The sequence below is a fragment of the Euprymna scolopes genome, chromosome 45 (assembly GCF_053919585.1).
Source record: "Euprymna scolopes isolate OS-2025 chromosome 45, ASM5391958v1, whole genome shotgun sequence".
In the NCBI taxonomy this organism is placed as follows: domain Eukaryota; kingdom Metazoa; phylum Mollusca; class Cephalopoda; order Sepiida; family Sepiolidae; genus Euprymna; species Euprymna scolopes.
Genome location: NC_136526.1, coordinates 43,665,225 through 43,674,548, shown reverse-complemented (window position 1 = coordinate 43,674,548; position 9,324 = coordinate 43,665,225).

Here is a 9,324-nt window from a genome sequence, read left to right as displayed (position 1 = left end):
GAGCATTTGCCATGGGAGTAATGATAAAACAAAGACAGGCTCGCAACGTCTCTCCTGTGGGAGAGAGGTTGCAGGGAAGAGAAAAGGGCATCCCCTACTAAGCCACAAAGCCTATTTTGTACTCTGTCAAGGCAGGATAGGCTGTTTTTAGCAGCTCCTGCCCAGATGTGGTAGCAGTACTCCATCCTTGGACATACTTGGCTTTTATATAGATAGAGAATTGCATCAGCAGTGAGATATCTTCTGGAGCGGTAGAAGGATCCTTCCATTTTTCCAGCGACCTTGGCAACGGACTTGATATACATGTTCCATTTCAGGTTAGGAGTAAAGGTCAAGCCAAGAAGGTTATCAAAACATGGGGCTTCCCCTAGACGAGAGCCATCCATTTCAATTGATGCCAGATGGGGATCAGAGAGTTGATGATGTAAAAATAGGAGCTTTGTTTTTTGATGCATTAAAAGTAACCAGTCACCTCTTCCCTCACTGTACCAAGCGCTTAAGATCAGAGGAGAGAAAATCAGAGAACTTTGTCATTTACGGCCTTTGATGTGTTGCCATAGATGGTCGTATCATCAGCATAGATGTCAACGAATGATATTCCAGGTACAGATGTAAAAGCAACATAGATCAAATAATGGAATTCCACATTCCAGATTAAATCAGAAAAATGATCAAATAACGATGATATTCCCTGTGCCAATTTAAAGAGAAAAAGGATCAAATAACGACGCTATTTCACGTACAGACGTAAAGAAAAAGGGGATCAAATAACAATGCTATTCCAGGAGCAGATTTAAAGAGAGACATGATAAAATAACGTTGCTATTCCACATGTAAATCTAAAAAGAGGGGGAGTGGGGATCAAATAACGATGCTATTTTACATGTAAAGAGAACACAGATCAAATTAAGATGGTATTCTAGATATAAATGGAAAAGGGGGGGGGGTCAAAAAACGATGCTATTCCACGTCCAGATGTAAAAGAAAAATAGATTAAGTAACAATGCTGTTCCATCTGCAGATTCAAAAGGAAAGCGGATCAAATAACGATACTATTTTACATGCAGATTTAAAAGTGAAAAATAATTTAATAATGTTGCTATTGGACGTGCAGATTTAACAGGAACGAGGATCAAATAACAGTGCTATTTCACGTGCAGATTTAAAGGGGAAAGAGGATCATGTAACGATGATATTCCACGTGCAGATTTAAAGAGAAAGAGGATCACATAACGAAGCTAATCCACGTGGAGATTTAATGGAAATGAGGGTCAAAAAACGATGCTATTCTACATGCAGATTAAAAATGAAGGATGATCAACTTAATGAGGGTCAAAAAACGATGCTATTCCACATGCAGATTAAAAATGAAGGGTGATCAACTTAATGAGGGTCAAAAAACGATGCTATTCCACATGCAGATTAAAAATGAACGGTGATCAACTAACGATGCTACTCCACGTGCAGATGTAAACAGAAAGGGGCTCAAATGACGAGGCTAGCCCACATGCAGATTTAAAAAGACAGAGGATCAAACAACGATGCTATTTCACGTGCAGATGTAAAGAGAAAGGTATTGAATAACGATATGTAAAGAGAGGTGTGATAAAATAATGTTGCTATTCCACATGTAGATTTAAAAACAAGGGGGATCAAACCACGATGCTATTCTCCGTGCAGATGTAAAAAGAACAGGATAAAAAAGAACATGCTATTCCACGGCCAAGGATAAATAGATCAAAAAACGATGCTGTTCCACCTGCAGATTCAAAAGTAAAAAGGATCAAATAACGATACTATTCTACATGCAGATTTGAACGTGAAAAATGATATAATAATGTTGCTGTTTATGTGCAGATTTAAAGATAAATGGGATAAAAATACTGAGTTAATTCCATATGCAGTTTTAGATAGAAGCCGGATCAAAAAATCTTGCAGATTTTAAGAGAAGAGGATCAAATATCAATGCTATTCCACGAGCACCCTTAAAAAGAAAGTGGATCAAATAATGATGCTATTACACATTCAGATTTAAAGAGAAAGGTTGACAAAATAAAGATGTAATTTTAAGTGCAGATGCAATGCGAAAGGGGGGATCAAATAACGATGCTATACCACATGCATATTTAAAGGAAAACGGGATCAAATAACAATACTATTTTACGTGCCGATTTAAGGAGATCAAATAGGAATGCTATTCAACGTGCAGATTTAAAGGAAAAGAAGATAAAATAACGATGTTATTGGAAGTGCAGATTTAAAGAGAACTAATTAAATGACAATGTATTTTTACATGCAGATTTAAAGTAAAGGGGGGATCTAATAATGATATACCACGTGCGGATTTAAAGGAAATGTGGATCAAATAATGATATACCATGTGCGGATTTAAAGTAAAGGGGGATCAAATAATGATATACCACGTGCGGATTTAAAGGGAATGTGGATCAAATAACGATGATATACCACGTGCGGATTTAAAGGGAATGTGGATCAAATAACGATGATATACCACATGCGGATTTAAAGGGAATGTGGATTAAATAATGATATACCACGTGCGGATTTAAAGGGAATGTGGATCAAATAATGATATACCACGTGCGGATTTAAAGGGAATGTGGATCAAATAATGATATACCACGTGCGGATTTAAAGGGAATGTGGATCAAATAATGATATACCACGTGCGGATTTAAAGGGAATGTGGATCAAATAACAATGATATACCCCATGCGGATTTAAAGGGAATGTGGATCAAATAACGATGATATACCACGTGCGGATTTAAAGGGAATGTGGATTAAATAATGATATACCACGTGCGGTTTTAAAGGGAATGTGGATTAAATAATGATATACCACATGCGGATTTAAATGGGAATGTGGATCAAATAACGATTATATACCACGTGCGGATTTAAAGGGAATGTGGATTAAATAATGATATACCATGTGCGAATTTAAAGGGAATGTGGATCAAATAACGATTATATACCACGTGCGGATTTAAAGGGAATGTGGATCAAATAACGATTATATACCACGTGCGGATTTAAAGGGAATGTGGATTAAATAATGATATACCACGTGCGGATTTAAAGGGAATGTGGATTAAATAATGATATACCACGTGCAGATTTAAAGGGAATGAGGATCAAATAATGATGATATACCACGTTCAGATTTAAAGGGAATGTGGATCAAATAACGATGATATACCATGTGCGGATTTAAAGGGAATGTGCATTAAATAATGATATACCACGTGCGGATTTAAAGGGAATGTGGATTAAATAATGATATACCACGTGCGGATTTAAAGTAAAGGAGGATTAAATAATGATATACCATGTGCGCATTTAAAGGGAATGTGGATCAAATAACGATGATATACCACGTGCGGATTTAAAGGGAATGTGGATCAAATAACGATGATATACCACGTGCAGATTTAAAGGGAATGTGGATCAAATAACGATGATATACCACGTGCGGATTTAAAGTAAAGGGGGATCAAATAATGATATACCACGTGCGGATTAAAAGGGAATGTGGATCAAATAACGATGATATACCCCATGCGGATTTAAAGGGAATGTGGATCAAATAACGATGATATACCACGTGCGGATTTAAAGGGAATGTGGATTAAATAATGATATACCACGTGCGGATTTAAAGGGAATGTTGATTAAATAATGATATACCACATGCGGATTTAAAGGGAATGTGGATCAAATAACGATTATATACCACGTGCGGATTTAAAGGGAATGTGGATTAAATAATGATATACCACGTGCGGATTTAAAGGGAATGTGGATTAAATAATGATATACCATGTGCGAATTCAAAGGGAATGTGGATCAAATAACGATTATATACCACGTGCGGATTTAAAGGGAATGTGGGTCAAATAACGATTATATACCACGTGCGGATTTAAAGGGAATGTGGATTAAATAATGATATACCACGTGCGGATTTAAAGGGAATGTGGATTAAATAATGATATACCACGTGCAGATTTAAAGGGAATGAGGATCAAATAATGATGATATACCACGTTCAGATTTAAAGGGAATGTGGATCAAATAACGATGATATACCATGTGCGGATTTAAAGGGAATGTGCATTAAATAATGATATACCACGTGCGGATTTAAAGGGAATGTGGATTAAATAATGATATACCACGTGCGGATTTAAAGTAAAGGAGGATTAAATAATGATATACCATGTGCGCATTTAAAGGGAATGTGGATCAAATAACGATGATATACCACGTGCGGATTTAAAGGGAATGTGGATCAAATAACGATGATATACCATGTGCGGATTTAAAGGGAATGTGGATCAAATAACGATGATATACCATGTGCGGATTTAAAGTAAAGGGGGATCAAATAATGATATACCACATGCGGATTTAAAGGGAATGTGGATCAAATAACGATGATATACCACATGCGGATTTAAAGGGAATGTGGATCAAATAACGATGATATACCACGTGCGGATTTAAAGGGAATGTGGATTAAATAATGATAAAGCACGTGCAGATTTAAAGGGAATGTGGATCAAATAATGACATACCACGTACGGATTTAAAGGGAATGTGGATCAAATAACGATGATATACCACGTGCGGATTTAAAGGGAATGTGGATTAAATAATGATATGTTACATATTGGTTATCATCGAGGAGCGCCAAATTGAACATTTGTTACATATCTGTTATCATTGAAGGTTCTCACTAGGGTTTCATTGAGGGGCACCATTTACGTTTGGGTGTATAACATCAAAAGGATTCCGTGTGCGTATGATTGTCTCTAATATAAAGGTTGTGTGTTTGATTATCATAAAGGGAATCGTGTGTGTGACATGTATTTTCAGAACCTACCTCTGCTTCTTCGATGTTGAACCATCTGGAAATTTCTCATCCTGGAGGGAGACTTGATACCTGTTTGACGAAGATTTATTACTTCAAGACGATGAAATGGTTTTATAGTTTTTATTTCACTTTCCCCAGAGGTCCTGCAGAAGGTGGAAATGAAATCGGCCTGTGTGGGGGTTCTTCTTCTACACACGTCAGCGTTCGTCTCCCCCCTCCCCAGTTAAGAGGGGGAGACAACGGAAAGCCGTCTGTCTTCTTCAAAGCCCAAATCAAATCTCACAGATCTAGCCAACCTGACCACGTCACACATACGTAATCTGGTCAGCTGACCTTCGGTTCTGGTAAACGTGTCTACCTCCACGTTTACTCACCTCTCTCTCTCTCTCTCTCTCGCGCTCTCTCTCTCTCTGTAACAGATATACCACGTGCAGATTTAAAGGGAATGTGGATCAAATAATGATGATATACCACATGCGGATTTAAAGGGAATGTGGATCAAATAACGATTATATACCACGTGCGGATTTAAAGGGAATATTGATAAAATAATGATGATATACCACGTGCGGATTTAAAGGGAATGTCGATTAAATAATGATATACCACATGTGGATTTAAAGGGAATGTGGATTAAATAATGATATACCACGTGTGGATTTAAAGGGAATGTGGATCAAATAATGATATACCACGTGCGGATTTAAAGGGAATGTGGATCAAATAATGATACACCACTTGCGGATTTAAAGGGAATGTGGATCAAATAATGATATACCACGTGTGGATTTAAAGGGAATGTGGATCAAATAATGATATACCACGTGTGGATTTAAAGGGAATGTGGATGAAATAATGATATACCACGTGCGGATTTAAAGGGAATGTGGATTAAATAATGATATACCACGTGTGGATTTAAAGGGAATGTGGATTAAATAATGATATACCACGTGCAGATTTAAAGGGAATGTGGATTAAATAATGATATACCACGTGCGGATTTAAAGGGAATGTGGATCAAATAACGATGATATACCACGTGCAGATTTAAAGGGAATGTGGATTAAATAATGATATACCACGTGCGGATTCAAAGGGAATGTGGATTAAATAATGATATACCACATGCGGATTTAAAGGGAATGTGGATTAAATAATGATATACCACGTGCGGATTTAAAGGGAATGTGGATTAAATAATGATATACCACGTGCGGATTTAAAGGAAATGTGGATCAAATAATGATGATATACCACATGCGGATTTAAAGGGAATGTGGATCAAATAACGATGATATAGCACGTGCGGATTTAAAGGGAATGTGGATTAAATAATGATATACCACGTGCGGATTCAAAGGGAATGTGGATTAAATAATGATATACCACGTGCGGATTTAAAGGGAATGTGGATTAAATAATGATATACCACGTGTGGATTTAAAGGGAATGTGGATTAAATAATGATATACCACGTGCGGATTTAAAGGGAATGTGGATTAAATAATGATATACCACGTGCAGATTTAAAGGGAATGTGGATCAAATAATGATGATATACCACATGCGGATTTAAAGGGAATGTGGATCAAATAACGATAATATAGCACGTGCGGATTTAAAGGGAATATTGATAAAATAATGATGATATACCACGTGCGGATTTAAAGGGAATGTCGATTAAATAATGATATACCACGTGCGGATGTAAAGGGAATGTGGATTAAATAATGATATACCACGTGTGGATTTAAAGGGAATGTTGATTAAATAATGATATACCACGTGCGGATTCAAAGGGAATGTGGATTAAATAATGATATACCACGTGCGGATTTAAAGGGAATGTGGATTAAATAATGATATACCACGTGTGGATTTAAAGGGAATGTGGATTAAATAATGATATACCACGTGCGGATTTAAAGGGAATGTGGATTAAATAATGATATACCACGTGTGGATTTAAAGGGAATGTGGATCAAATAATGATATACCACGTGCGGATTTAAAGGAAATGTGGATCAAATAATGATACACCACTTGCGGATTTAAAGGGAATGTGGATCAAATAATGATATACCACGTGTGGATTTAAAGGGAATGTGGATGAAATAATGATATACCACGTGTGGATTTAAAGGGAATGTGGATGAAATAATGATATACCACGTGCGGATTTAAAGGGAATGTGGATTAAATAATGATATACCACGTGCGGATTTAAAGGGAATGTGGATTAAATAATGATATACCACGTGCGGATTTAAAGGGAATGTGGATCAAATAACGATGATATACCACGTGCAGATTTAAAAGGGAATGTGGATCAAATAATGATATACCATGTGCGGACTCAAAGGGAATGTGGATCCCATAATGATATACCACGTGCGGATTTAAAGGGAATGCGGATCAATAACGATGATATACCACGTGCGGATTCAAAGGGAATGGGGATTAAAAAACGATGATATACCATATGCGGATTTAAAGGGAATGCGACTCAAATGATGATATACTACCTGCGGATTTAAAGGGAATGTGGATTAAAAAATGATGATATACCACGTGTGGATTTAAAGGGAATGTGGATCAAATAATGATATACCACGTGCGGATTTAAAGGGAATGTGGATCAATTAATGATATACCACGTGTGGTTTAAAGGGAATGTGGATCAAATAACGATGATATACCACGTGCGGATTTAAAGGGAATGTGGATAAATAATGATATACCACGTGTGGATTTAAAGGGAATACGGATCAAATAATGATATACCACGTGCGGATTTAAAGGGAATGTGGATCAAATAATGATATACCACGTGCGGATTTAAAGGGAATGTGGATCAAATAATGATATAACACGTGCGGATTTAAAGGGAATGCAGCTCAAATAATGATATACCACATACGGATTTAAAGGGAATGTGGATCAAATAACGATGATATACCACGTGCGGATTTAAAGGGAATGTGGCTCAAATAATGATATACCACGTGCGGATTTAAAGGGAATGTGGATCAAATAACGATGATATACCACGTGCGGATTCAAAGGGAATGTGGATCAAATAATGATGATATACCACGTGCGGATTTAAAGGGAATGTGGATCAAATAACGATGATATACCACGTGCGGATTTAAAGGGAATGTGGATCAAATAACGATGATATACCACGTGCGGATTTAAAGGGAATGTGGCTCAAATAATGATATACCACGTGCGGATTTAAAGGGAATGTGGATCAAATAACGATGATATACCACGTGCGGATTCAAAGGGAATGTGGATTAAATAATGATATACCACGTGCGGATTCAAAGGGAATGTGGATTAAATAATGATATACCACATGCGGATTCAAAGGGAATGTGGATTAAATAATTTGATGTGTAATTAGGAGACAGAAGCACAAACAAAAGAAAGTTTGAACAATAAAATACGGAAAATCTTTGTCATACATTTGTAAAATCATAGCATCCTAATCTTCCATGGCTTTGCTATCAAGCATAGAAATAACAAGTCTTTATCAGTGATTGCTCACTATTAATAAAAAAAATGGTGTTTAATGGATTCCGAGTGATAATAATCTTCCATAGATTTCCAGTCTTAATTGCCTTTTTCAATTATTGTTTAAAATAATGTGTATTCTCACGGCACAACGAACATTGTTTTTTTTTGTTTTTTTGGAGGGAGGGGGTTTACATAGGAGTTTCTGCTTATCAAGGCCTAGAGGCCACTTGAGGAGAAAAGTTCTTGAGTATACAGTAGTCAATGGAATAATATTGTAGTAATCATTAGTAATGGAAATTTGGTAAATTGGATTACTTAAGGGAAGAGTTCATCAAGAATTTGTTTATGTTGGACTTGAAGACTACCAAATTGTAGTCAGCTGGAAAGCTGGCAAACGAAAGAGAGTTCCAAGTTGTAATATGGTCAACATCTTGAATTTTTTAATAAAAACTTTTGTCAATCATTCACTACATATATATATATATATATATATATATATATATATATATATATATATATATATATAGCTTAGTGAGTTAGAAGAAAAGAGTGAGTTCAATTCTATAAGAGGAGACTTATCGGGACAATATAAAGCTCAACAAGTATCATTGGAGCTTATATAGGAAGACAATAGGAATGGGAAATGAATTAACAAAAACTATATATTGGTGAATATAGATTGGTTCATTTATTCAATAAGGGAATACAAACAATTAATGGGGGATAGAGGGACTCTTTATGCCAAGACATTTTGAAGCCTAATGCTTCTCATCAGAAGTGTACAGAAGATGCTAGGTAGCATAGTGGAGATGCGGCGTCTGGCGTGGGATTCATTAGGAACGAAATAGATCAATTAAAATTATAGATGATGTTGGGGGAGTTTTATAATAAATAAAG